The following is a 7,383-nucleotide window of genomic DNA, read 5'->3' on the forward strand; positions in this document are numbered from 1 at the left end:
CGAGGCAGGCGGTGGCACCACTGAGCTAAATCCCCGGCCCTCAATTTCTTATTTTCTTTGTAGCAAATTGTTTAGTTTTTATAAACATTCCATGTGGGATTTAAAAGAATATGTATTCTATATTTGTGAAGGTAGTGAGGTGTATATATGTGTGCGTGTATATGTGTGTGTATGTGTGTTTGTGTATATGTGTGTGTATGTGTGTATGTGTGTGTTTGTGTGTATGTGTTTGTGTGTGTATGTGTGTATGTGTGTTTGAGTGTATGTGTGTGTATGTGTGTGTATGTGAGTATGTGTGTATAAATGTGTGTATGTGTGTATGTGTGTAGGTGTGCGTGTATGTGTTTGTGTGTGTACGTGTGTGTATGTTTGTGTTTGTGTATGTGTGTGTATGTGTATGTGTGCGTGTGTATGTGTGTGTATATGTGTATGTGTATATGTGTGTGTATGTGTGTATGTGTGTGTTTGTGTGTATGTGTGTGTTTGTGTGTATGTGTTTGTGTGTGTATGTGTGTATGTGTGTTTGAGTGTATGTGTGTGTATGTGTGTGTATGTGAGTATGTGTGTATAAATGTGTGTATGTGTGTATGTGTGTAGGTGTGCGTGTATGTGTTTGTGTGTGTACGTGTGTGTATGTTTGTGTTTGTGTATGTGTGTGTATGTGTATGTGTGCGTGTGTATGTGTGTGTATATGTGTATGTGTGTGTTTGTGTATGTGTATGTGTGTGTTTGTGTACGTGTATGTGTGTGTTTGTGTGTGTACGTGTGTGTTGTGTGTGTATGTGTGTGTATGTGTGTGTTTGTGTGTATGTGTGTATATGTGTGTATGTGTATGTATGTGTGTATATTTGTGTGTGTATGTGTGTATGTCTGTGTGTATGTGTGTGTACGTGTGAGTGTGTTTGTATGTGTGTATGTGTGTATGTGTGTATATGTGTATGTGTACGTGTGTAATTTTGTGTGTATGTGTGTATGTGTGTTTGTGTATATGTATGTGTTTATGTGTGTGTATGTGTGTGAATGTGTGTGTATGCATATGTGTGTGTATGTCTGTGTGTATGTCTGTGTGTATGTGTGTATGTGTATGTGTGTGTTTGTGTGTATGTGTGTATGTGTGTATATGTGTACGTGTGTAATTTTGTGTGTGTGTATGTGTGTATGTGTGTGTATGTATACGTGTGTAATTTTGTGTGTGTATGTGTGTGTATGTATGTGTGTGTTTGTGTGTATGTCTGTGTGTATGTGTGTGCGTATGTGTATGAGTGTGTGTACGTGTATGTGTGTGTGTGTATGTGTGTGTATGTGTCTGTGTGCCTGTGTGTATGTGTGTGTATGTGTGTGTATGTGTGCATGTTTGTGTGTATGTGTGTGCGTATGTGTGTGTGTGTGTGTGTATGTGTGTGTACATATTTTTAAATCAAGTTCATTCATCATGTTGCCTACTCTCCCTTATTTGTAATGATTTATTTTCCTTCTTGCTCTAATGAAAACAAGATGTATTTTGAAATATTCTGCAGTGCTTACAGATTTGTCTTTTTCTTCTTGAAATTCTGCGAGTTGCGCTCTGTGTATTGCCTTGTGTCGCAGGGCCATGCAAAGCAAACTGCTCGGTTAGTATAACCCCCTTCCTCCCCTCCCCCAGCCTATGAAGTGCAGCCAGCCCTCCAGTTCTAAGACCTCTGACTTGCAGTTCTTTACTTTCTTACAACTTCAGTCCAGTCTCTATTTGGTGATGCATCAGTATTTCCAGGCATTTTTGTGGACAGAGGGTTTTCAGACAGGAAGTGGAAGTTTGGATCTTAATTCTCCCAATACACAAAGAAGCCATGCAAGGCTGCTCATCTCAGCGGGGACGGGGTCAGGTGAACATCTGTAATTCTGACTCCAGCTCTCTGTGGGGGACACATGACAGAGGCAGTGGGGACCAGTGAGCAGGCCCCTGCAGCTGCCAGAAAAAGAGAGGAGGGCCCTGATTCTGTGTCTATAGTTTCTCCGTGTAACAGAATCCTACACAGCTGTCAAAAAGACAAAAGAAGCTTCCAATATACTGATGCACAGACATATGACAGAAATATTAAAAGAAAAAAGAAAGATGCAAAAAAAGATCTGTCCTGATTGGGTGTGGTGGTGCACGCCCGTGATCCCAGCAATCTGGGAGGCTGAGGCAGGAGGATCACAAGGTTGAGTCCATCTCAGGCATCTTAGTGAGACCCTGTCTTGAAATAAAAAAATAAAAAGGTCTGGGGGTGTAGCTCAGTGCAAGGGCCCTGGGGTCAATCCCAGATACCAGAAATCGGAAAAGAAAAGAAAAGAAAAGAAAAGAGAGAAAAGAAAAGAAAAGAAAAGAAAAGAAAAGAAAAGAAAAGAAAAGAAAAGAAAAAGGACCTCTCCCCAAACAAAAAGTGTCCAGACCGAGACGTGACAGGGCTGCAAGAGGAGCTCAGGAAAGGCACGGGCGTGGGGCCACCGGGCTGGGGGCTGCGAGTTTGTCCTGGGGCTCCCAGGAGCCACGGGAGGGCTTTGAGCAGGGGAGAGGCAGGGCCAGCGCCGAGGCCCGGTGGGGGGCGGATGAACGGGGGCCCAGGAGAGAGGGCGCGGGGGCCCTTGGTGCAGATTTGTGGCCCTGTCAAGTGGGGTGAGGGGTGCTGGTCACAGAACCAGCAAGTGGAGGAGCCCGGTCCGCGGGGCCCGCCCAGGGAGCCTCTGGAAGTGGGGGCCGGAGTGGGCACAGGCTGACTGAGTACATCGTCCCCACATGTTCGCTGTCTTACAGTGAAGCTGTTTAAGCCGTGGGAGGAAAAGCAGATTTTCAAGACCGAAGAAGCCCCAATCCTCAAGAAAGCACAGCCACAGCGGGAGCCAGAAGCACCTGAGTCTGAAGCTGCAACCCCACCAGCCCCGCCCGGAGGTGAGGCCCTGCGCGGGTGGAGAGCAGGCGAGGCCGCCCGGCAGGACCACCAGGGGCCACCATTTAAGACGGAGATTCCAGGCGGGGGATGCCGCTCAGCGGCGCTGGGCCTGCCTGGCAAGCGCAAGGTCCTGAGTGCGATCCCCAGTAACCAGAAAAAGAAAACAAAAAGGAGATTCCAACTCTGGCATGGTGGCTCCAGGTCCAGAATCCCAGCACTTTGGGAGGCTGAGTCAGGAAGGTCACAAGTTGGAGCCCCAGCCTGGGCAATTAGTGACTTAGCAAAACCCTGTCTCAAAATACAAAGGGGGCTTGGTATGCAGCTCACTGCAAAGGCCCTGGGTTCAATCTCCAGTACTTCTGAAAAGAGAAGAGAGATTCTCAGGCCCCACCCCCCAAGCAGCCCTGGCCCTGGGAGCCAGAGCCCTGCTTCCTCCAGCACTAAGCAGTCTGTGCTCACAGCAGGCTCACGGGGCTGGCTCTCAACGGGCCATCTGTCCGACCTGGCCCTCTCTTCACGAAGGTCCCGCAGTGCAGAGCTGTGGGCGGCCCATGGTGAGGGCCAGGGAGCAGAGAACACCAGAGGGGGCATCGTGTCTGCCTGGGCGGCCCTAACAAACCACCTCGGACAGGCAGCTTTCAACACCAGGAACTCATTCTCTCCCAGTTATGTGTCTTCCACTGCCCAGGGCTCTGGACAGAGAGAGAAGGGCCTAGGCATGCGACCGCCACATGGCTCCCGGTGCACATGCACCTCCGCCAGCCCCGTCAGACCTGCAGGCTCCCCTCACTGACTCTGGACGCGCAGCGCTGCCTGCCTCGCCCACATGCTCACCAGGGCCCCTCCCAGGCTCCCGAACGCCAGGCCCTGGGGAGGGCGCACAAGACTCGGAAATCAAACACAGGGCCTCACCTGGGGCTGGGGTCCTCACCCCTGCAGGGCCAGGGAGCCTCCCCAATGAGGGGCGCCACTGGGAGGGCGAGGGCTTGGCCGGGGCCGACTGGTCGCCCTCCCTGTGTCTGACGCCGCCGCCTAAAACCTGCTTTGCTGGTAGCTGCACAGTACAGTGTGGTTGACTGCAGGCCTCGTGTCGACCTCTGCTCTCTAGGCTCGAGTGTCCTCCACGCCTGCTCCTTTGTGTCCTTTGAACCATATCTCATTTCTTCCCCGCCTCCACCCTCCACCCCTGTAACCACTGCTTTGTTTCTATTTTTATCTAGTTGACTTTTTGTTTTTTAGATTCCACATGTAAGTGAGTCAAACAGTATTTACCTATGTATGGTTTATTTCACTTCCCAAAGCCGTCTCCAGGTCCAGCATGTTGCCACAAACAGCAGGATTCTTTCCTGTTTAGGGCTGTATAGTGTTCCTCTGTGTGTGTGTGTATTTCCATCTCCTTCTCTCCCTGTCTCTCTCTCCCCCTCTTTCCCTCTCTCTCTCTCTCCCTTCCTTCATTTGCTCATGTAGTTCCCATTTCCCTACAGCCCAGGTTTCCCACTTGGCACTGGACACGTTGAGGACACAGAGCTGAGATGGGCCATTTCTTGTCCAAACCAGGACAACTTTATCCAATGGGGTGGGGTTGGGGTAGATGGCCTAAACCACTGAGCCCTCTCAGAGGGGGACACTGGGGCCCCTGGCTAGGCCAGGCCATTCCTGGCTCCTGGGGATCCCCCGCGTGGAGCAGAAAGGGACCAAGTCCCCAGAGCGAAGACCTAGTGTGATCAGAGGGGAGTCGCAGAGATGGGAGGTAACAAGGAGGAGGCCGGGAGACCACGGTGCAGAGCTCTGTGCCCTGCTCTGTGCCCTGCCGCTTCCTGGGCTGGGCCCGAGCACCTTCATCCGCTCATCTGCTGGCATGGGGGGGGGGGGGCTGTCACACCCAACTTACCTTACGGAGGGGGAGACGGAGGCCTAAGGTCACACCCAAGATGTCCCCTGTCCCCACCCACGAGGGAGCAGGCTTTCACAAGCAGGTCCTTCCCAGGGCCTCAGCCTGAGGGGCAAAGCTCGATCCAGGTGCCCCTGCCCTCTCCTGCTTGCCTTCTCCTGAGAGCCACGGCCCTGGATCGCTTCTCCCCAGCGGGAACAAGAAGGGGACCGACAAGCAGGGCTCTGTCACATCTGGAAGCAGCAGCCCTGGGCTCCGCCTCCCACCCCAGCCTGCAGTCTGTCTCTTTCTGTCGCAGCCCCATCACACAGGCTCGTCCCTAGTGTGCCTCACCCGGGGGGACTGGCCCTGGACCTGGCTGCACCCACTCCTGCCTCTGCCCAGCATGAGGACCCCCCTTGGGTCACTGCAGGGCGGATTTGGGTCCCAGCTCTGGCCCTGAGTGTGGGGCAGCAATGTCCCCAACCGCAGCGTCCTTTGCAAAGCGGGAGCATAACAGAGCCCGCTCTCCCTGAGGCAGAGAGGAGTGTGGTTATTCAGCACCCAGCGTGGCGTGGAGGGCAGCGGAACTCCCGAGCCCTCTGTCCAGGCTCAGGGCGCGGGACATGGGTCCTCCACAGACACCCTGTGTCTGAGTCCACACAGAAACAAGGCCACATTCAGATTGTGAGGGTCTCAGGGCCGGTGCTAGGGTCTGTGTCCCCCCAGTCCAGAAGCAGAATCTGGAACTTTACGGAGGTGGCCTGGTCAGGAGGCCGGAGCCTTCAGGAGTGGGTGAATGCAGCTCTCAGCTCTCAGCAGACACTGACTCTACTGGCACCTTGATCTCGGACTTCCAGCCTCCAGGTGGGCGGTGGTGCTCGCCTGTAATCCCAGCATCCGGGAGGCTGAGCTAAGAGGATCACTGGGAATTTGAGGCCAGCCCGAGTTACACAGAAAGACCCTGTCTCAAAAAACAAATAACAAACCAACAATGGAACTGTGAGTCGCACACATCTGTTGTTGTCAAGCCCCAGTCTCTGAGATTTGTTACAGCAGCTGAGGCTAAGTCCGCAGGTCTGAAAGCCACAGGCGGTGGGAGGGAGGGCAGGCTTCGGTCCCTGGTGGGATTTCCCTTCTTCTGAGGCCTCTCCCTGCCTACCAGGCTCCCCTGCAATATTGCAGGTAATCACCTTCACTTAAAGTCATCTGATTAGGACGACAACAACAACAAAGGCAGCTCTGTGAGGCCAGCGATGTGTGATGTGTGATGTGTTCGTTTGCCTGACTGCAGTAATCACTTCCGTATGTAAATGTACATCAAAACATCATGCTGTGCACCTTAAATATATACAGCAGAGTCCTGGATTAGAGATGTCAGCTCTGACAGCACCCCTCCAGGGCAGCCCCTCTTCCGGTGTGGGGCTGAATGTCTGGGGCTCAGAACCAACCTCCACACCTTAGGGCCTCACAGCCGGAGGGGTGGGCACCACCAATGCATCCTATGGAGCAGGGCCAGGAGACTCAGCGGGAGCGAGGGAGGACACGGGATGGGTGTGTCCCAGTGGGCACCGTGGCCAACCTTGTCCTGGGGACAAGCTGGGGAGGGTAAGTCAGTGACAGGATGCCAGCTGTGCTGGTGCACCCCTGTAATCCCAGCACTCAGGAGGCTGAGGCAGGAGGACAGCCATGAGTTCAAGACCAGCCTGAACTACATAGTGAGACCCTGTCTCAAAAAAAAAAGCAATGGGAGACTTGTTTACTCTCAAAATATACTAAGTGCCTGCGGTGGTTTCAACTCAACTTTCGGTTTTAATATGTTATTTCTGAGAGCTTTTCTTATTTTTTTTGGTACCGGGGATTGGACCCAGATTGCACAGAGTCACATACTCAACCCACTTATTTTATTATATTACTTTATTTCCTTGAGACAAGGTCTCGCTAAGTCACTGATTTGCCCACACTGGGCTCAAGCTTGAAACCCTCCTGCGTCAGTCTCCCAGAGTGCTGGGATTATACGTGTGTGCCACCACGCCCTGTGAGGACTTTTGCAAGAACAATTTATGAAAGGAAATAAGATGAAGAAACCAGATTCCTGCCTCAGTTTCCCTCCCCAGAGACCACGACTGTTCCTGGTGCTTTTTGTTCTTTTCAGAGCAGTGGTGCTTAACTAAACCTCCCAGCCCCTCACCGGGGACATTTCTGGTTGACACCAGTGCAGGAGAAGGACGCTGGTGACATCTAGTGGGTGGAGGACAGGATGCTGCTCAGCAGGCACAGCACCGAGACAGCCTCGCCAGACCACCCAGCCCAAGATGCCCACAGATGCAAGGGTGAGAAGCCCCAGGTCAGAGGACCTGACTTCCTTCAGTCGTTACTCCCAGCGCTCCGTGCTCTGCTGCTTCTCAGGAGCCTGGAACCCATTCCACATTGAACCCACGGCCTTTGGACTGAGCTACATCCCCAGTTCTTTATTTTTTAATTTTGCGACAGGGTCTTGCTAAGCTGCTAAGTTGCCCAGGCTGGGCTCAAACTTACCAGCCTCCTGCCTCAGCCTCCCAGAGTGTTGGGATTATAAGCGTGCGCCACAACACTGACTGGCTA

This window comes from Heterocephalus glaber, unplaced genomic scaffold (assembly GCF_053883595.1).
Source record: "Heterocephalus glaber isolate CG9 unplaced genomic scaffold, H.glaber_assembly_v1.0 deba00001745, whole genome shotgun sequence".
NCBI lineage: Eukaryota > Metazoa > Chordata > Mammalia > Rodentia > Bathyergidae > Heterocephalus > Heterocephalus glaber.